The 23,395-nt window shown below is 45.5% G+C and overlaps 1 protein-coding gene across 12 annotated transcripts in view; it reads left to right on the top strand.

The window, feature by feature from the left end:
• Nucleotides 1–23,395, top strand: part of TULP4 (TUB like protein 4) — a 1,043,161-nt gene that overhangs the window by 126,501 nt on the left and 893,265 nt on the right. The gene's annotated exons all lie outside the window — the stretch shown is intronic.

Here is a 23,395-nt window from a genome sequence, read left to right as displayed (position 1 = left end):
CACAAAAAATTTACATTCGGTATCCTTGTTTGAAGCACGATATGTGGGAAAAGGTTGAAAAGTTCCAGGGGTCTGAATACTTTAGCAAGGCACTGTGTATGTGTATATATATATATATATATATATATATATAATCTTCTTGACCATAACAGCTTACACTGCCTGTGTTGCCCATAGCAACCAATCACTAAGCATCTTTCATTTCACCAGAGCTGTTTAAAAGATGAAAGCGGAGTTGTGAATTGTTTGCTGTGAGCAACAGATTTCCTTGTAGACAGGTGTGGTAACTGAGGCCTATTATTCTTATTATTTCTATGGTGTTATCGTCCTTCTGTAAAGCTGGAAATAACACAATTTATTACCGTGCTGACACAGATCACCCTCTGACACAGACTGCAGGGGGAGCCCAGAATCAGGAACTTCTCTGTCTGGCATGAAGCTGTCAGTGGAGTTTTAGTCTTCCAATTAGAAATTGTCCAGACCTGAATAAGTAAAATGATTTGTTCTTTATTGATCATGCCGGCATGGAGAGAGAATGACTGCCACATCAGATGTGAGCAGTCACCTGTCTGCCCCAATACAGATTCTTTGATCTAAGTAGAACAACAGAAGGGCGTTCAAAATACATAGTTTGCAATATAGTACATATGTTGGAATATGCTTAACTGTCAGCAATCCTTATCTACAATACCAGAGTAGAAAAAGGGATGACACTTTATTTGTACGTAAGACGGGGAAAGCAAACTAAACATTCGCAAAACTAAAGGCCCCCGTCACACTAAGCGATATCGCTAGCAATATCGCTATAGCGTCACTGGTTTTGTGACGCAGCAGCGGTATTGCTAGCAATATCGCTATGTGTGATACCTCTGACCGGTTCCCCCGCTGATCGCGCAAGAACGGCCTGGGCCGTTTCTCGTCATCAGATTCCTGCTGGGCTTCCTGCTGTGGAGACTAGCGACGCGTGGACGTCTTCATCGCCTCGTCTGACAGGTAAGTAGAGACCGCCGACTGCTGCTATGTCACTGGTGAGATCTGCCTGTTTGGCAGCTCACTAGCGACCACTTAGCGATGGTACCTTAACACCCATGTGTTCACAATATGTCAGCTGAAAGGAGTTTCTCGGTCAAGAAACTTAAATGTCATACATGCAAATATATATATACACACATTCATACATGTATGCATATATATATATATATATGTATACGTACATATATACAGTCACACAAAAGAAAGGACTTTATTACAGTTATTATAACAGAAGCATCTCATTAACTTAAAACTTCAAACACAGATTAAAAAAGGAAACACGGGACGGATTTCTCCAACCCAGGTATCATTTTAATCAGTTTAATAGCGCCAACTTGACAATGTTGGCTCTGACAGCATGATGTGGGATATTAGTGGTAGTAGTCCAGTGGCTCTGACTGACGAGATGATGTGGGATGTTAGGCCTGTTTCACACTTCCGTTTTTTCAAATCCGTCAAAATCCGTTGGTTTCCGTAAAAAAACGGATCCGCCATTTTTTTGCAGGATCCGTTTTTTTGTCCCATAGACTTCCATTAGTGGTTACCGCGGATCCGTCAAAAAACGGATCCGATTTTTTAAAAACGGATCCGTTTGCATCAGTTTCCGTCAAAAAAACGGAAACGGATCCGTTTGGCGGACACAAAAACGGAAGTGTGAAACAGGCCTTAGGGGTAGTAGTCTACTGGCTGTGGCTGACGAGATGATGTAGGATATTAGGGGTAGTAGTCCGGTGGCTTTGACTGACAGGATAATGTGGGATATTAGGGGTAGTAGTCCAGTGGCTCTGTCTGACAGGATGATGTGGGATATTAGGGGTAGTAGTCCGGTGGCTCTGGCTGACGGGATAGTGTGGAATGTTAGGGGTAGTAGTCCAGTGGCTCTGGCTGACAGGATGATGTGGGATATTAGGGGTAGTAGTCCGGTGGCTGTGACGGGATGATGTGGGATATTAGGTATAGTAGTCCGGTGACTGACAGGATGATGTGGGATATTAGTGGTAGTAGAACGGTAGCACTGGCTGATTTGATGGTGTGGGATATTAGGGGTAGTAGTCCGGTGGCTCTGGCTGACGGGATGATGTGGGATATTAGGAGTAGTAGTCTGGCTCTGGCTGACGGGATGATGTGGGATATTAGGGGTAGTAGTCTGGTGGCTCTGGCTGATGGGATGGTGTGGAATATTAGGGGTAGTAGTCCGGTGGCTCTGACGAGATGATGTAAGGTATTAGTGGTAGTAGTCCGGTGGCTCTGGCTGACTGGATGGTGTGGGATATTAGAGGTAGTAGTCCAATGGCTTTGACGGGATGATGTGGGATATCAAAGAGAATGTGGCTATGCGAAGTGGGCGGGACTATACCTTCAGCTTTATATATAGATATAATCTTTATAATTTGTTATAACTAACCACAGTTAGTTACTATGCCCGGGCAACGCCGGGCTCTTCAGCTAGTAATATATAATAATAGTAATAATAGTGTCTGGTATAGTGTAATGGTTAAGTGCACAGCCTACGAAATGGGAGATTGAGGTTCAAGTCCTGGCTTTGTCCTGTGGAAAGTAAATTAATAAATTATAAATTATAAAACTATAACACTACTTTATAATACTACTTTAGGTGGCTGTTATAACTGCTAAAAGTGCACAACCACCAATGGTACATGAGACTGGTGGTTATCTCTGCCCTGTTGGAAATAGTGGTCAAGACTACTTGACACTATAGGGCCAACCTCAATAAACATGAGTGTCATGAACAGAGTCATGCCGGCTCAGACGTCGCCCGGATTGACAAGCCTAATGCTACTATAGCAGCAGACCAAATAGGATATATTAGACGTATGAGGAAACTCTGGATGGATACGAGACCTGCATGTCCACTGACTGAGAAACAACTAGTCACTCAACTTATGCAGTTTAAATTGCAGGGAACCTGTCATCAGTTTTGGCAGATATAAGTTACAGCCGTAACTTTTCAGGGCTGATATACAGCACTCTATAATGCTGTATATCTGCTACCAAACTGGCCTGTAAGTAGAAAAATAACTTTTATTATACTCACCTGCGGGGCCGTCCGGCCGAGGGGTGTCGCTGGCCCATCTTTATGCGATACCGCCCTCCTGCTATCTTCGTGTCGCGCTCCTGCGCAGGCGTACTGTTCTATCCTGTTGAGGGCAGAACAAAGTACTGCAGTGTGCAGGTGCTTGGAAGGGTTAGAGAGGCCCTGCGCACTGCAGTACTTTGCTCTGCCCTCAACAGGGTAGAGAAGTACGCCTGCGCAAGAGTGCGATGCCGAGCAGACTGTGTGGATGACGCATGAACGCGTCATCCACACGAACCAAGATGGAGGACGGCATCGCATAAAGATGAAAGGTGCGGGACCAGCGACTTCCATCAGACCGCACCTCCCCAGGTGAGTATAATAAGTTATTTTTCTACTCTTACAGGTCGGGTTGGGGGCAGATATCCAGCATTATAAAATGCTGTATAACAGCCATGAAAGGTGATGGCCATAACTTATATAGGCCAAAACTGATGACCGGTTCCCTTTTAAGGTTATGCAATCATTTTAATTAGATGCTGCAATTTTAGCTTTAAAGTATGGTACATCAAATGATCCTCGGCTGATGCTGTGAACTCTAAACTTACTATCCTACTCAGACAGGTCTGTCAAGATAGTGAGTTTACTGCTTTGGATAATGATGGTGACTGTTGGCGCATGTAGTAAACAGTAGTATCTACTAGGGTGAATTGTAATCTTGAGTATTGGATCAACCAAATTATTATGTTGAACCTTCACCACAAATTAATATAGTGGAGAGTGTCAGGATCCTGCCAGCACCGGCGTGCAGCCTCCGCTGAGCAGGGACTCACCCACACTGTAGGGGGGCCCGGGGTCAGGTAGAGCCAGAAAGTACAGATACACAGGACCTGTGGACGCTGAAGTTTAGCAAGCAGTGAAGGACCTACGGTCATGTGACTGCAAGGAGGCGGGACTTAGCGTCCTGCTTTCAGAGATGGCAGGACACTATACATAATACTCAGTCAGGCAAAACGGAGGTCATACACAGAGATAGCAGTACAGTATCAAGGATGAGACAGAACGTATAGTCGGGGCCAAGCAGAAGTCAAAACCAAACAGACATAGAAGGTACCAAGCCGAATCCAATAAGCAATATCCAGAGAACAGACCGAGTCGTACACAGAGTATCAAGCAACCAGAACACAGCACAAAAACACTCAGGGGTCACCACACAATGCTTTGGGCGAAAGTATAACTGACGGGGGATGGGAGCTTCCTGGGGCAATAAGAAGCTTTCCCAGAACCAATGAGAGGCCACCATAATAAGTCCCAGGTGTGCAGGTAAGAGTCTGCACCGAGATCGAACCATTAACCCCAGAAGTGCCGGTCCACCAGCACTGGTATCATGACAGTACCCCCCTCTCAATGGGGGGCCTCTGGACCCCCAGGCTTGCCTGGGTACCTAGCATGGAAAGCCTGAACCAGGCGATCCGCATGCATCAACCGAGCCGGCACCCAGGACCTGTCCTCCGGCCCATACCCCTTCCAATGAACTAGGTACTGTACTGACCGCCGTACCAACCTGGAATCTACGATTTGACCAATCTCATATTCCACATGTCCCTCAACCGAAACCGGAGGAGCAGCGGACTCGGATTCTCCCCGGACTGCTTCAAAAGGCTTCAGTAGAGATCTATGGCAGATGTTAGGGATCTTGAAAGAGGGTGGAAGGCACAGCCTATACGCCACTGGATTGATTTTTTCCACAATCTTGTACGGGCCAATGAATTTGGGGCCCAACTTGGCTGACGGAATCTTTAACTTAATGTTTCGCGTGGAGAGCCAAACTTTCTCTCCAACCTGAAACATGGGACCAGGTGTTCGTTTCCTGTCGGCAAACAACTTATCTCAAGGCAGGTGCCTTGAGAACTCTCAAGGCAGGTGCCTTGAGACCTAGATATACGCCGCTGGACTTCTGCCCATGTATCTTTTAACCGCCGAACAGAGTCCTCAGCCCCGAGACACCCCGAATCCAGACGAGAAAACTCACCAAAATGAGGACTGAACCCATAGTTCATCAAGAAAGAGGACATACAAGTGGATTGACTCACCCGACTATTGAAGGCAAATTAAGCCAACGGCAGTATATCACACCAGTCATTCTGTCTAGCAGAAGTCACACACCTGAGGATCTGTTCCAGAGACTGATTAGTGCGTTCCGTCTGACCATTACTCTCGGGATGGTATGCAGACGAAAAGGACAGAGATATCCCCAATTTTTTGCAGAAAGCACGCCAAAACTTAGCCACAAACTGCACACCACGATCAGACACCACATTCAGGGGTACCCCATGCAAGCGAACCACATGCTGCACAAACAATCTGGATAAGGTCTCAGCAGAAGGTAATGCGGACAGGGGTACAAAATGAGCCTGCTTTGAAAATCTGTCCACCACTACCCATACCACCGTATTACCCCTGGAAGAGGGAAGATTGGTAATAAAATCCATGGACAGGTGGGTCCATGATCTTTCGGGAACTTCCAAGGGCATCAGCTCCCCCGCCGGCCGGCTATGAGAGCTTTTAGAACGAGCACAGAGCCCACAACCAGAAATGAATTTCTTTATATCAGAACCAAGGGTAGGCCACCAGAAGATCCTAGCCACCGTTAGCCGTGTGGCTGATATACCAGGGTGAGCACACAGCTTGGATTCGTGGAACTCTTGCAAGCGTTTAAGGCGAAGTTGCTCTGGGACAAACAACTTGCCCTCTGGCATGGCCGCAGGAGCCAGCGACTGGGCCCCCTCAATTTCCCGTTCCAATTCAGACGAGATCCCTGCTACCACCACCCCAGGGTGCAGAATGGAGGACGGTGGCTCAGGGGCAGACACAGGATGAAAACTACGAGATTCTTTGACCCTGGACGGAATGTAATAGTAAACTGGAAACGAGAAAAAAAGCAACCAACGGGCCTGTCTGGGCGTTAATCTTTTAGCAGACTCAATGTATGACAAATTTTTGTGATTAGTGATCACAGTAACCGGGTGACTGGCCCCCTCCAAAAAGTGCCTCCACTCCTCAAACGCCAACTTGACCGCAAGAAGCTCTCTCTTGCCTACATCATAATTTCTTTCAGCAGCAGAGAACTTCCTGGAAAAGAAAGCACATGGCCTGAGGTTGGTAAGAGTGGCAGGCCCTTGGGACAACACTGTCCCCACCCCCATCTCGGAGGCATCCACCTCCACCACAAATGGTTTGGACGAATCTGGCTGTACCAACACAGGAGCAGACATAAAACATTTTTTCAAAGTCGCAAAGGCCTCTTTTGCGAGCGAGGACCAATTTCTCACATCTGCACCTTTGCATGTTAGATCCGTGAGAGGTTTGACCACCTGCGAAAACCCCCGGATAAATTTGCGGTAATAATTGGCGAACCCCAAGAAGCGCTGAAAACCCTTAAGATCTCGGGGTTGCACCCAATCCGCAATGGCCTGCACCTTCTTGGGGTCCATGCGAAAACCCTCACAGGATACAATTAATCCCAAAAAAGACAATTCTAGAACACAAAATACACATTTCTCCAATTTGGCATACAGATGATTTTCTCTCAGTCTTTGGAGAACAGTTCGTACATGTTCCAGATGAGAATGCCTGTCGGAGGAGTATATCAAAATATCATCTAAGTAGATAACGACAAAACGACCAATGAGATCCGAGAATACCATGTTGATGAAATTCTGAAATATGGCGAGGGCATTGGTAAGACCAAATGTCATGACTAAATTTTCAAACAGTCCCTCGGACGTGAGGAACGCAGTTTTCCATTCATCCCCCTCCCAGACCCTTATCAAATTATATGCCCCCCAAAGATCCAGTTTAGAAAACCACTTTGCCCCTGATAGTTGGTTACACAAATCGGGAATCAACGGAAGGGGGTACGTATTCCGTACAGTAATCTGATTAAGCTCCCGAAAATCGAGACAGGGACGTAACCCGCCATCTCTTTTTTTTTTTTTACAAAAAAGAAACCTGCCGCCACAGGTGAGACTGAAGGACGTATGTGTCCCTTGCGCAGACTTTCAGCAATGTACTCCTTCATAGCCAAGCGCTCAGGGCCGGATAAATTAAACAGACGGGCTTTAGGTAATTTAGCCCCCGGGACCAGCTCGATAGCGCAGTCAAAGGATCTATGTGGCGGTAACGTCTTGGCCTCGCTTTCAGAGAATACATCTTCGAAGTCCTTCAGGCATTCCGGAATACCTTCCAGCTCGACAGATGATACAGACACAGATTTAACAGGTTCAACCAGCAGTGTGGATTTATCACACAACTTATAATCCTTAAACCCCCATTGAACAATCTCCCCCTTTTGCCAGTTAATAACTGGGTTATGGCGTTGTAACCAGGGCATGCCCAACACCAACCGTGCAGGTAGATTGTCCAGAACCAAACAACTTAGGTTTTCCACGAGTAGCGCCGACTCTGAGCGAAAACAAGTCAGACATAAAGAGAATTCCCTCCTTAGGGGAGAGGAGTCAATGGCCACCACCTTGATCGGAACCTTGAGTCTAACTGTCCCTATCTTGCAGTGTGTGACCGATTGGGAGTCAATGAGATCAATCGATGATCCGCAGTCCACGAAGGCTGTAGAGGGAAAAGAACAACCGTCCACCAACAGTTCCACATGCAGTATCACTTTAGAAAATGGGGAAAAGGGTACCTGAGGGTCTGAGTTGTCTCCCCGCTGACTACCCAGACCTAGTCGTTTCCCGCCAACCGGGTCGAAGAGGGGCAATCAGGACACTCCCTTTTCCAATGTCCCGTTTTACCGCAGTAAAAGCATAACTGCTTATCCTTCCGGCGTTTCCTCTCTGTATCCTTCAGGGATAGGGCGCCTACGTCCATGAGCTCAGAGGCAGTCTCTTTTCCGCTGGGGAACAATGGAGTCTCCACCTGCATCACCCCTCTGGCCCGCAGCCTGCGGTCCATCCGGACGGCCTGGGTCATGGCGTCCTCGAGAGAGTTAGGTGGGGGATGTAATGCTAAGGCATCCTGCAGCCGCTCGGACAAGCCTCTGCGAAAGAGTCCTCGGAGTGCGGCGTTGTCCCAAGAAATCTCTGCGGCCCAGCGGCGGAATTCAGTACAAAACCACTCAGCCGAGTGTTTCCCCTGACAGACACTCAGCACCATGTCCTCTGCCAATCGCACTCGGTCAGGCTCATCATAAATGTGCCCGAGGGCCTCAAAGAATGCATTCACAGACACTCTCTCAGGGGCAGTGGGAGGAAGGGAGAAAGCCCAAGCTTGTGGGGACCCTCTTAATAACGACATAATGACCCCGACCTTCTGGTTTTCATCCCCAGAGGAACGTGGTCTCAAACTAAAAAAAAGTTTGCACCCCTCCATAAAGACCCTGAACTCCTTTTTGTTCCCAGAAAAAAAGTCAGGCAGTTTAACAAGTGGTTCCGGGGACACCAGAACAACATCCCTCGCCCCAGTCCCCGGAGAGCCAGCAGATAAAGCCCCTCGCACTGTCTCAGAAATCTGCTGCTGAGAACGAGCCAGAGCTTGCTGCTCCAGAGATAAACCCTGAAACATCTGAGTCAGACTTTTCATCTGGTCAGCCAGAGACTGTATGGGATCCATAACTCTCAGCGCAAAAAAACCCCCAAAACGTAACCATCAGTTATAATGTCAGGATCCTGCCAGCGCCGGCGTGCAGCCTCCGCTGAGCAGGGGCTCACCCGCACTGTAGGGGGGCCCGGGGTCAGGTACAGCCGGAAAGTACAGATACACAGGACCTGTGGATGCTGAAGTTTAGCAAGCAGTGAATGACCTACTGTCATGTGACTGCAAGGGGGCGGGGCTTAGCGTCCTGCTTTCAGAGATGGCACGACACTATACAGAAATACAGAGTCAGGCAAAACGGAGGTCATACACAGAGATAGCAGTGCAGTACCAGGGATGAGACAGAACGGATAGTCGGGGCCAAGCAGAAGTCAAAACCAAACAGACATAGAAGGTACAAAGCCGAATTCAACAAGCAATATCCAGAGAACAGACCGAGTCGTACACAGAGTATCAAGCCCCAGAACACAGCACAAACACACTCAGGGGTCACCACTCAATGCCTTGGGTGAAAGTATAACTGACGGGGGATGGGAGCTTCCTGGGGCAATAAGAAGCTTTCCCAGAACCAATGAGAGGCCACCATAATAAGTCCCAGGTGTGCAGGTAAGAGTCTGCACCGAGATCGAACCATTAACCCCAGAAGTGCCGGTCCACCAGCACTGGTATCATGACAGAGAGTAAACAATGATCTGACGTAATTGATTTTGTTACCAATGTTGTGTCTTTTTGTGGCTGTTTGTCTCTCACTTCACACTTTTGGTATTGATATTTTTATTAACAGTATCATTAAAAGTTATATTTTAAAGCTTCACTGCTACAAACATATGTTTTTGATTGACAAATAGTAGTGAGTTTGACTTTGACATTATTGGGATGATGCACTAGAACTTTACATGATTGAGTCTTTGAAGCCAGTCAGCCACTAGACTTTGTGCAGCAATGCACAAATTGATGTACTAGCACTTATATTGTGTGTTGTGAGATACATTATAGTGTATGGTCATGCTCATCTACCAGTATGATATTTTTATACGTAAATATGGCTCCCACAAGTTATATATTTTTCTTCTGAGTGTGTGCCCTTTGTTTTTATACATCGTTTTTATGGCTTATATGGTATTGTGTTGTAATCCTCTGTTACCACTTGGTCATTAATAAATATGTACCATGTTTCACACTACTTGAGTTACCTGGGCTTTATGGTTGAGTTTGTCTTCTGTTTTTTCTGCAAGGTTATAACTTTGTACAGCCTGTGAATGATGTTATAAATATCCAAATGTCTCCTGACAGAAAAAAGATTTCCCAGCCCTGCCCTGTAGTGAAGGATAGCCATTTTATACAGTAATGGCACTTACAAACAAGCTTGTAAGATCTAGTCTATTACAAAGGTGGTATTCTCTGTCAGTTCCACAGTACAACCCAAACTACTACCACAAAAGATGCACCTGTTTGCGGTGACTGTTTAAAACCCTGAAATCAATAAAGATCCTCTGTTTTTAAAATTTTTTGAAACCATAACAAAATTTTACCACAATTTCAAAACATTGGACTTAGCTCTAGTAGATGTGATTTCCAATAGTGTATAAAAATTGCTTTTTACTGCTTACAAAAAAAGCAAAATTGCCTTCAAATAAGCCCATGATAAACCCTCTTTTAAATAGCAAATGGTTCTATCCAACTGGGATATTTAAATAATTAACATGTTTACCTTAAAGAGGACCTGTCGGAAAAATATTCGACCCCTAACTAAAAGCTTGAGTGTAAAGTCCTTTGTAGTGTGCTTTCCATTCATACTTTGCTTGTAGTAAGGTTGGGTCGTTTTTGATACATCCTTGAATCACATGTGCAACGAGGCACTGCATTTAAAGGGAACCTGTCACCCCCCAGGGCGTTTTTCAGTTAAAGAGCCACCTTCAGCAGCACTAAAGCCCCCGTCACACATAGCAATCTCGCTAGCAAGATCGCTCCTGAGTCACAAGTTTTGTGACGCAACAGTGATCTCACCAGCGAGATCGCTGTATGTGACACTGACCAGCGACCGGCCCCCCTGCTGGGTATCGCTGATCGTCCTGGAATAGCCAGGACATTTTATTGATCGCTGGCCAGCACGCATCGCTGCGTATGACAGGCGGGAGACCAGCGATCAGCGCGCTGGTAACTAAGGTAAACGCAGGGTTTCTAAGCACCGGTCGGTGCTTAGAAATCCGATGTGTAACTTAGTTACCAGCGCGCTGATGCAGGGAGCTGGTAACCAAGGTACACATCGGGTTTCTAAGTGATGCACGCCCCTTAGAAACCTGATGTGTACCTTAGTTACCAGCTCCCTGCATCAGCACGCTGGTAACTAAAGTACACAGCGACGACACGCGCTCGGCGTCGCTGGTGCTGATCGCTGGTGAAGCTGTCTGTTTGACAACTCACCAGCGATCATGTAGCGACACACCAGCGATCCTGACAAGTTGATATCGTTGTCGGGATCGCTGGTGAGTCGCTATGTGTGACGGGGCCCTTAGGCTGCATTCTGTGAAGGTGGCTCTAATGCTTCTGACCCCTAGTAACGCTGAAATGTCCCGCAGTGTGAATACATCATAACACACTGCGAGGCGGGATCTGGGGCCTCCACAACATGCAGGCGCAATAGCCTGATGTCGGTTCTTAGGCAGCGCGTACTGCACATGCCCGAGAACTCTTGTCACAGCGCAGGCACTGGGATTCAAAACAGGAGGATGCAGCGACGCACAGGGGCATAATGATGGACGGATGGTAGGCAGCTGATAAAGGGGGACACACCATACAGTTGTGGCCAAAAGTATTGACACCCCTGCAATTCTGTCAGATAATACTCAGTTTCTTCCTGAAAATGATTGCAATCACAAATTCTTTGGTATTATCTTCATTTAATTTGTCTTAAATGAAAAAAACACAAAAGAGAATGAAGCAAAAAGCAAAACATTGACCATTTCACACAAAACTCCAAAAATAGACCAGACAAAAGTATTGGCACCCTCAGCCTAATACTTGGTTGCACAACCTTTAGCCAAAATAACTGCGACCAACCGCTTCCGGTAACCATCAATGAGTTTCTTACAATGCTCTGCTGGAATTTTAGACCATTCTTCTTTGGCAAACTGCTCCAGGTCCCTGATATTTGAAGGGTGCCTTCTCCAAACTGCCATTTTTAGATCTCTCCACAGGTGTTCTATGGGATTCAGGTCTGGACTCATTGCTGGCCACCTTAGAAGTCTCCACTGCTTTCTCTAAAACCATTTTCTAGTGCTTTTTGAAGTGTGTTTTGGGTCATTGTCCTGCTGGAAGACCCATGACCTCTGAGGGAGACCCAGCTTTCTCACACTGGGCCCTACATTATGCCTCAAAATTTGTTGGTAGTCTTCAGACTTCTTAATGCCATGCACACGGTCAAGCAGTCCAGTGCCAGAGGCAGCAAAGCAACCCCAAAACATCAGGGAACCTCCGCCATGTTTGACTGTAGGGACCGTGTTTTTTTCTTTGAATGCCTCTTTTTTTCTCCTGTAAACTCTATGTTGATGCCTTTGCCCAAAAAGCTCTACTTTTGTCTCATCTGACCAGAGAACATTCTTCCAAAACGTTTTAGGCTTTTTCAGGTAAGTTTTGGCAAACTCCAGCCTGGCTTTTTTATGTCTCGGGGTAAGAAGTGGGGTCTTCCTGAGTCTCCTACCATACAGTCCATTTTCATTCAGACGCCGACGGATAATACGGGTTGACACTGTTGTACCCTCGGACTGCAGGGCAGCTTGAACTTGTTTGGATGTTAGTCGAGGTTCTTTATCCAACATCCGCACAATCTTGCGTTGAAATCTCTTGTCAATTTTTCTTTTCCGTCCACATCTAGGGAGGTTAGCCACAGTGCCATGGGCTTAAATCTTCTTGATGACACTGCGCAGGGTGACCGCAAAAAATCGATGTTGGAATTTTGTCCGTCTGGACCCCACAAAACGATTCCCCTTTCCAGATATTGAGATAGCCAAAATTTGAGCTCGATCAAATGACGTTAACCCGTGCCGCTCGTCGCTCAAAGTTTGAAAAAATCCAAATTTTTGGCCAAAAAGCTGACATATGGAGCCATAACTCCAGAACGGTAAATAATAAAAACACGCTTAATATCTCAAAAGAAAGCTAATGTTGTTCTTCAAAATTTATATGTTACACACAGGGTGCATGTAATTTCTATTTTAGGGATGGTGATTTTACTTCAGCGTACAACCGACCTTTTATTTATTCAGTTTAGTTTCTAAAGTGCCTTTGAGCTGGTTAGATCGAACAATTATCCAGTGAAGATATTTTAACGTTTTTTTTTAATTTTCCAAGTGTGTGTGTTATTGTTTTTATAGCTATTATTATTATTATTTATTGTTATAGCGCCATTTATTCCATGGCGCTTTACATGTAAGGAGGGGTATACATAATAAAAGTACAATAATCTTAAACAATACAAGTCATAACTGGTACAGGAGGAGAGAGGACCCTGCCCGCGAGGGCTCACAATCTACAAGGGATGGGTGATAATACAGTAGGCGAGGGTAGAGCTGGTCGTGCAGCGGTTTGGTCGATCGGTGGTTACTGCAGGTTATAGGCTTGTCGGAAGAGGTGGGTCTTCAGGCTCTTTTTGAAGGTTTCGATGGTAGGTGAGAGTCTGATATGTTGTGGTAGAGAGTTCCAGAGTAGGGGTGATGCGCGATATTATAGTATTATTTTAAAAGATATTTGAAAATATTTTATTGAAATTAAAGTTTGTAATATATTTTGTTTCGTTTTTCTAGTTAACTGTTTACCTATTAGACTCTGAAATGGCATTCACATCAGGTGTACAAAGCCGGAACAAGGATAAATTATTTCTTGTGGGCTATCCCATTCACCAGATCACCGGTTGTAAACTACCATGAAATCGTAAAGTCTTATGTGCTTTATTTTATAATTTACGTACTGTGAAATTAACTGTAAGAGAATCAGCAAAACTGACCATACGAGAAGTGTTCATTTTTTTTTGAGATATTAAGCGTGTTTTCATTATTTACCATTCTGGAGTTATGGCTCCATATGTCAGCTTTTTGTCCAAAAATTTGGATTTTTTCAAACTTTGAGCAACGAGCGGCACGGGTTAACGTCGTTTGATCGAGCTCAAATTTTGGCTATCTCAATATCTGGAAAGGGGAATCGTTTTGTGGGGTCCAAACGAACAAGATTCCGACATTTTTTTCCCCCCATAAGAGATCCGGTCACCCTACTGCGCACGGTAGACACAGGAACATTCAGGTCTTTGCAGATGGACTTGTAGCCTTGAGATTGCTCATGCTTCCTCATAATTTGGTTTCTCAAGTCCTCAGACAATTCTTTGGTCTTCTTTCTTTTCTCCATGCTCAATGTGGTACACACAAGGACACAGGACAGAGGTTGAGTCAACTTTAATCCATGTCAACTGACTGCAAGTGTGATTTAGTTATTGCCAACACCTGTTAGGTGCCACAGGTAAGTTACAGGTGCTGTTAATTACACAAATTAGAGAAGCATCACATGATTTTTCGAACAGTGCCAATACTTTTGTCCACCCTCTTTTTTATGTTTGGTGTGGAATTATATCCAATTTGGCTTTAGGACAATTCTTTTTGTGTTTTTTCATTTAAGACAAATTAAATGAAGATAATAATAACAAAGAATTTGTGTTTGCAATCATTTTCAGGAAGAAACTCAGTATTATCTGACAATTGCAGGGGTGTCAATACTTTTGGCCACAACTGTACCTATGGGACACATTACAGGTATGAGGAGCTAGTTCTAAAAGTCGATATTTCAGCATTACTATGGGTCAGAAACAGAAGAGCCACCGTCACAGAATGCAGCCTTAGTGCTGCTGAAGGTGGCTCTTTGACTGAAAAGCGCCCTGGGGGGATGACAGGTTCCCTTTAACGGTCTGCTGTGCTCTCTGACGTTTCTCCCCCCACTGACGGCCTCCGTTTTTTTTTTTATTTCCAGGTCATTCTTTTCTCATTGACCTGTCTCCAAAATGCAGGCACTGTCATTGCTTGGGTTTGCTTCATAAGAATTGGCTGTGCATTCTCAGTATTCTTCTAATGACATTGCAAGATTAAGAGACTGACTTCTGCATCGTCAACAGGAGCTTACTGTGCGTGCACAACCATTTCTGGTGAGACAAACCTAGTCATTGATGGTGACCACGCAGAATCTCATGAGAGAAGAGTGACTGGCCAAAGACCGTAGGCCTGCATGGGGCAGAGAAACGGGAGGGCAGAACTTTCCCTACTGCACTTGTGATTAAAACTTCAAGGATGTATTTTTAAGAAATGCCCCCAAGTGCAGTGTGGCAAGTGCTGCCTTTCCAGCTCTGCTGAGCTTTCTGCCTTTATTCTGCTGGCTAAAGGCCTCCGGTCTTTGCCACATCACTCTTCTCTCAGTGACCGATCTCTCCTTTCCCAAGATACTAACAGCCACATTACTGAGGTTAGTCTCCTCAGAAATGGTGGCATACGTGCACTAAGCTCCTGTGAACGTTGAGGAAGCTGGTCCATTCATCTTGTAAAGTCACCAGGTGCTTACAGCTCATGAGCCGTCCCTTAAAGTGAAATGAATCCAGGCAGTGACTGCGTAGGGGAGAAGGTAGTGAAGAGTGATCTCTCAAAGACCGTGGGTGGGGAAAATGCAGAGACCACCTGCAAGTGCAGTGAATGTACAACTACATCTCTGATTACAACTTAGATTTCTCAAAAATGACCAAACCAAATGCTCCAATCCATCTATGAATTTAATCATTAAAAAGGTATTCCCCTCGCGACTTAAGATATCGGTTGAATATCCTTCTAACTGGTCCACTTTAACCTCTTTCACGCCTGTTCCCTACGGTTTAGAATTACAGATCTACATCCCAGGGCCGGCTCACTTTCATTGCTGGCACATTTTCATCCAAAGATTTGAGCTTTTTTTTAAAAAGCACTATACATCCATCCAATGTACTACAATACACACAGAAATACCTGCCTATGTTTACATGAGGCTGAATAAGCCGTCCTTCTCGTACATTTCAATGGTATAGTTTCAGTGGAGAATACATGTTTTTTTTTTTTTTGCAAAATCTATTCTGCTAAATGTTTTATAGTATCGTTATGAAACATCGATTTTATTTGTATAATGATATATCCGTTTTTCTCTGTTTAATATTCTGGGTTTTGACAGTTGTGCTGGTGCTCTTTTTTCTTCATTTTTGACATTCTGAATATTTTTTTTACTCCTGATCAGGAATATGGTGCACAGTGCATATCAGAAATGTATTTCCCTCATGAAAATATTACCGATATGCACTGTATAGTTTGTTTCATGCCTTCACTCAAAACTTCACTTGTTTTGCTGTGGAATGAATGAAAATGTGCTGCATCTTGGTGCTTGCAGAGAATTCTTGCATACATTTTCTAAGTGGCCAGGCGAAGGAGGGTTTGTAGGAGAAAAAACTAAATCCACAGCTATTTATGGCTTCTTCTCCTGAGGGCATTGAGTGACTGTGAAGAGGGATGCCTAAGGGTTGAAAGCTGCTTGAATTTACTAGATGAAGCGCATTATATGTCATATAGGAGTTCAGTAATTCATTCTGGTCCCAGCAAAAAAAAGCATTTAATGGAGAAATGATATACGTATATAATTTTACTGTTTGTAACAGATTCTTTAGCTATGGTCTGCTTAAAAAAACTGTGCTATCAGTATACATTTAAATATTTAAATATAAACTGTTCAGGTGGCACAAAAAGATCCATAAAATTCTAGCATTATTTAACATGCCAGAAAAGTAATGAATTGATGCCATGTACAAGGACATTAGGATGCCAGTTGATGGTCCGCCAAACATTATATATCATTATATATCATTGTATATGATGGGATGTGGAAAGTAAGCGCATTAAAGAAGCACTGCCATGAAATGTGTGATAATATTCTCACCGATTGCAGTCTTCTCCGGTTTCCAGCACCACTTCGATCCTCTTCTCATTCGCAAGACGGCTATTTTGGCTTGCCGCCTCACACTGGGGTTTATGTGTAAGGCAGGAGACGCTTTTACAGTGTAAATCTATGGTGCATCATTCTGACACTCCATAGACTTGCGTTGTAAAAGCAACTTTTGGGGCACACTTAGACCCTGTATAAGCTGGCAAGCTGGAATAGAAGTCACGTGATTGTTAAGAGTAATGAAGTGACGATGGAAACTGGGAAGACAGCGTTCAGTATATTACTACTTTTCATATGGATTTACACAGGTTTAGGGCATTAAAACATTTCATTGGAATACTTTCTTTAAAGAAAGTGACATCTCAGGGACGGATTTGAGGTAAAGGATCTTTAATCATGTTTATTTTTAATTTGATATACCGTATTTTTCGCTTTATAAGACGCACCTGATTATAAGACGCACCCCCAAATTTGGTGAAGAAAAAGAGAAAAAAATGTTTTTTTATGTTAAATGGAGGTGTGTCTTATAATGCCAGTGTCCGTCTTACAAATCATATATATGTCCCTCATACTGGTATCTATATAACCCCCATCCTGGCACATGGCCCCCTTGTGCTGGCACATAGCCCCCCATCCTATCCTGGATATGACCCTCCCCAGTCACTATATGCCCCCCTGCTGGCACTCACATGGCCCCCCTCTATATGCCTCCCTGCTGGTACGCACACGGCCCCCCGTCCCTATATTTCCCCTGCTGGCACACATTGTCCCCCTGTCCCTATATTCTCCCCTGCTGGCATTCACACAGCCCCCCCGTCCCTATGTTCCCCCCTGCTGGCACACATTGTCACCCCGGTCCTATAATCCCCCCTGCTGGCACACATTGTCACCCCGGTCCTATAATCCCCCCTGCTGGCACACATTGTCACCCCGGTCCTATAATCCCCCCTGCAGGCACACATTGTCACCCCGGTCCTATAATCCCCCCTGCTGGCACACATTGTCCCCCCAGTCCTATAATCCCCCCCTGCTGGCACACATTGTCCCCCCAGTCCTATAATCCCCCCCTGCTGGCACACATTGCCCCCTCCCATCCCTTTATTCCCCCCTGCTGGCACACATTGTCCCCCCCCTCCATATATTCCCCCCTGCTGGCACACATGGCCCATTGTTCATATATTCCCCCCTGATGGCACACATTGTCCCCTCATCCCTATATTTCCCCCTGCTGTCACACATGGCCCCTGTCCCTATATTTCCGCCCTGCTGGCAAGCACATGCTAAAATAATAAACAGTTAACTCACCTACTGATGATCGCTCCTGCTCCCAGCTCCCCTGTGGCTTACCTGTGTCTGTGCTGAGTCATCCTCCTCCTGCAGGGCACATGCAGCTGCTGCTCATTCAAGCAGCTCATTGTAGCTACAGGACCTTCCATGATGTGACCAATAGGAGCTGCTCAGCTGCGGTCATGTGACTTGCAGTGCACACTGGGAGTCATGTGACCGCAGGTCCTATGGTCACATCATACAAAGTCCTGAAGCGATAAGCTTTCTGAATGAGCTGCTGCTGCTGCTCACCCTGCAGGAGGAGGATGACAGCAGACTCGACACAGGAAAGCCACGGGGGAGCTGGGAGCAGGAGCGATCAGTAGGTAAGTGTCTATAGTGACTGGGGGTGAGTGCAGGCACATGTAATATGCACCACTCCCCTGTCTACCAACTCGGCACTGTTTCAGCACCGAGGTGATGGACAGCGGGTGCAGTGAATATTACATGAGCCTAATGAGCGGGAGCACAGGACCTCCCCTGTCTCTGCAGCCCCATCCAGCCCACCCCAGCCCCCTGACTCCATGCCAGAGCTGCCCCCCCTCTCTATAGCACAGCAGCACACAGATCCGCTTTATAAGACGCACCCCCCACTTTCCCCCAAAATTTGGGGGAGCAAAAGTGCGTCTTATAAAGCGAAAAATACGGTACATTGTGGGCCTAATTCGGTGTGTTCATTCCAGTCTTGATGATGTAGTGTGCTGGAGTTGTTTGCTCCTGATTTGTGAAGAGGTGTACACTACTTCCTTAATCTGGACTGTCTGATGATTGGCGTGCACCAAGCCAGAAATCTCACTCCAGTCAGGTAGCGGAGTGAAATTTCTGGCATTTGGAATGCCACAGCTCGTAATGAGTAAGATAGACTGTGGCATTACACTCCTGCACGCATGTCCAAGCTATTTTGGCAGAGCTGGGAGAAACTGGTGTGAAGATGCCAAAAGTCGCATAAATTAAGTTCAACTCTGAGTTATGCCTAAATTTTGCAAATTTTCAAAGCTTTTACACCAGAATTCTGACGTGAAAGCTGTGATGAATTGGGCCGATCTTTTATTCATCTGACTGCAGGAGGGTTTGAATGCTTAGAAGAGAGCACAGAACTGGATATTTGAGACCTCCCAACAGGATATTTTAAAATTCTTTATTTTTTAGAAGAGAGATCTTTAGGCCGGGTACCTTCCATCTTTCCATCCGGAAGTAGCAGTGCTTTGGATTTAGCGCATGTTCGCTGCTTCCAAAGCGCTACCTTCTATTGAATGCAGGTGAATCCCCATGTGTTCACTGAACCGTGTGGATTTACCACATCTAATACCGTATTTTCCGGCGTATAAGACGACTTTTTAACCCCTGAAAACCTGCTTAAAAGTTGGGTGTCGTCTTATACGCCGGGTGTCGTCTTATACGCCGAGTGCATATGGCGGGGGAGTGGTCCCGATGAAGAAGGGAGGGTGTAGGTGGTGTTATCATCCCCTTTTACTTCATTGGTGGCAGCGGTGTGGCGGCTCCTTCAGCAGTGTGGCGGCTCTGTGCTGGGGGTCGTCGTCGTCGGCTCCTGTTTGTCCAGCGTGGGGGCCCGCAGCACCGCTGCCACCAGTGAGGTAAAAGGGGGATGATAACTCCACTTACACCCTCCCTTCTTCATCGTCCCCCGCCATATGAAGACTGCTCCGCACCCGGCATATAAGTTGACACAATCGTATAAGAAGATCCCCCGACTTTTAATAAGATTTACTATTTTAACAGGAAAAGTTGGGGGGGTCGTCTTATACGTCTGGTCGTCTTATACGCCGGAAAATACGGTACTTTCTATTTAAATATTTTCGGTCTGGAAAGACGTGCCGCACGCATGTCAGTCTCCACAGTCGTCTGTGGACACATAGTGGACATGTGATTTCTTGAAATCCCATCCACTGTGCTGTAACAGCTGGCCGCTGCTGGTTTAACGCTGCATACTTACGCAGCATCAAACCTGCAGCAACTCTGAATCGTTGGCACATACCCTTACAATTTTCAAAATAAAACTAAAAACATACACACAATGGCAAAACAATCAGCCCAGCATACATAATCATCAATAAACTGTCTACAATGTACTGTATCATTTATGCATGGCAGGTATTTTTTTTGTAAGAAAACGTTGGAAATCTCTGTAAGGCCAGTTTCACACGTCAGTTTTTTTCCGGTACCGGAGATGTCAGTGTCCATGTGTGTAATGCTTGCGGCACACATGTGGCAACCGTGTGGCAGTATTGGCTCTCCATGCATGTGTTGTGACTGTCACACAGCCGCGACATATGCAGCTGTGGCACCGAACAGCTGATCATCAGGAGCACTCCAGGTATCGGGGATCCCGATGCAGCTTCTTCGGTAAGCGCTATAGCTTGCCGAATAAAGAGGGAGCGGATGATGTTCGCTCCTCTCTATTCCTCATCCCTATTCTTGTATGCATGGTTCCTCCCTATCCTTGTATGCATGGTTCCTCCTCCCTATCCTTGTATGCATCGTTACTTGTCCCTATCCTGGTATGCATGGTTCTCGTCCCTATCCTTGTATGCATGGTTCCTCGTCCGTATCCTGGTATGCGTGGTTCCTCGCCCCTATTTTGGTTTGCGTAGTTCCTCGCAGGGCTGTGGAGTCGGTAAGCCAAACCTGCGACTCCGACTCCTCAATTTCCTTTACACCGACTCCGACTCCATGACTCCGACTCCCACATATATTGCTTATATTTAAGTGAAAAATTTATTGTAGTACAATGTGAACATCAGACATTTAATCATTTCTATGATCCAATAATCAAGATATTTAGATAGAACATAATATCTATTTATTGGAATACAACTTTAGAACACGAAAAACTGTAATAAATTGTAAATATGTAATACACTGTATAGTATCGATTACATATATACAGTAAGACCAAAAGTTTGGGCACACCTTCTCATTCAAAGAGTTTTCTTTATTTTCATGACTATGAAAATTGTAGATTCACTCTGAAGGCATCAAAACTATGAATTAACACATGTGGAATTATATAATTAGCAAAAAAGTGTGAAACAACTGAAAATATGTCTTATATTCTAGATTATTCAATGTAGCCACCTTTTGCTTTGATTACTGCTTTGCACACTCTTGGCATTCTCTTGATGAGCTTCAAGAGGTAGTCACTGGAAATGGTCTTCCAACAGTCTTGAAGGCGTTCCCAGAGATGCTTAGCACTTGTTGGCCCTTTTGCCTTCACTCTGCGGTCCAGTTCACCCCAAACCATCTCGATTGGGTTCAGGTCTGGTGACTGTGGAGGCCAGGTCATCTGGCGTAGCACCCCATCACTCGCCTTCTTGGTCAAATAGCCCTTACACAGCCTGGAGGAGTGTTTGGGGTCATTTTCCTGTTGAAAAATAAATGATGGTCCAACTAAGCACAAACCGGATGGAATAGCATGCCGCTGCAAGAAGTGGTTTGGTACCGTGTTAGCCAGCAGAAAAAAATATACAGTCATATGTTAAAGTTTGGGCACCCCTATTAATGTTAACCTTTTTTCTTTATAACAATTTTGGTTTTTGCAACAGCTATTTCAGTTTCATATATCTAATAACTGATGGACTCATTTATATTTCTGGATTCCAATGAGGTTTATTATACTAACAGAAAATGTGCAATCTGCATTTAAACAAAATTTGACCGGTGCAAAAGTATGGGCACCTCAACATAAAAGTGACATTAATATTTCGTAGATCCTCCTTTAGCAAAAATAACAGCCTCTAGTCGCTTCCTGTAGCTATTAATGAGTTCCTGGATCCTGGATGAAGGTATTTGTGACCATTCCTGTTTACAAAACAATTCCAGTTCAGTTAAGTTTGATGGTCGCTGAGCATGGACAGCCCGCTTCAAATCATCCCACAGATGTTCAATGATATTCAGGCCTGGGGACTGGGATGGCCATTCCAGAACATTGTAATTGTTCCTCTGCATGAATGCCTGAGTAGATTTGGAGCGGTGTTTTGGATCATTGTCTTGCTGAAATATCCATCCCCTGCGTAACTTCATCTTCGTCACTGATTCTTGCACATTATTGTCAAGAATCTGCTGATACTGAGTTGAATCCATGCGACCCTCAACTTTAACAAGATTCCCGGTGCCGGCATTGGCCACACAGCCCCAAAGCATGATGGAACCTCCACCAAATTTTACTGTAGCAAGTGTTTTTCTTGGAATGCTGTGTTTTTTAGCCTCCATGCATAACGCCTTTTTGTATGACCAAACAACTCAATCTTTGTTTCATCAGTCCACAGGACCTTCTTCCAAAATGTAACTGGCTTGTCCAAATGTGCTTTTGCATACCTCAGACGACTCTGTTTGTGGCGTGCTTGCTGAAACGGCTTCTTTCGCATCACTCTCCCATACAGCTTCTCCTTGTGTAAAGTGCGCTGTATTGTTGACCGATGCACAGTGACACCATCTGCAGCAAGATGATGCTGCAGGTCTTTGGAGGTGGTCTGTGGATTGTCCTTGACTGGTCTCACCATTCTTCTTCTCTGCCTTTCTGATATTTTTCTTGGCCTGCCACTTCTGGGCTTAACAAGAACTGTACCTGTGTTCTTCCATTTCCTTACTATGTTCCTCACAGTGGAAACTGACAGGTTAAATCTCTGAGACAACTTTTTGTATCCTTCCCCTGAAAAGATATGTTGAATAATCTTTGTTTTCAGATCATTTGAGAGTTGTTTTGAGGAGCCCATGATGCTACTCTTCATAGGAGAATCAAATAGGAGAACTACTTGCAAGTGGCCACCTTAACCCCTTCACGACCTTTGACGCCACGTAGGCGTCATGAAAAGTCGTGCCAGAACGACCCATGACGCCTATATGGCGTCATGACTTTAAAGCCCCCCTGCGGGTCGGGTGACCTAGGTCACTGAAAGGTCACCCGACCCGCAGATACAGGGGGCTTTCTTCTTCACCACAGGGGGCATGGCTTCGCCCCCACGTGGCTACGATCGCTCTGATTGGCTGTTAAAAGTGAAACAGCCAATCAGAGCGATAGTAATATTTCATGAATGAAAATTGATGAAATATTACAATCCAGCCATGGCCGATGCTGCAGTAGCATCGGACATGGCTGGAGACCGTGATCCTACCCCCCCCAAGGCTCACGGGGCCGATCGGCCCCTGATACTGACTGATGGCGGCAATGTGCCGCCGCCGTCATCATCGGCTCCCCTCCCCCTTGTCTGTGCTCCCCCCACCTTCCGACCCCCCCCCGCTACCTCAGATGTCCCTCTCCGCCTCCCGGTGTCCCGTGGTCCTGCTTCATGGGCGCCACCATCTTGAAAATGGCGGGCGCATGCGCAGTCTGTCCGCCGGCTGCAATTTCCCTTCATTCTATTTTGATCACTGTGATAAACTCTC

This window comes from Dendrobates tinctorius, unplaced genomic scaffold, assembly GCF_039654945.1.
Source record: "Dendrobates tinctorius isolate UK_male_01 unplaced genomic scaffold, ASM3965494v1 ptg000310l, whole genome shotgun sequence".
In the NCBI taxonomy this organism is placed as follows: domain Eukaryota; kingdom Metazoa; phylum Chordata; class Amphibia; order Anura; family Dendrobatidae; genus Dendrobates; species Dendrobates tinctorius.
The sequence above is the reverse complement of the archived record's forward strand: the minus strand, read 5'-3'. Positions and strand labels throughout refer to the sequence as shown.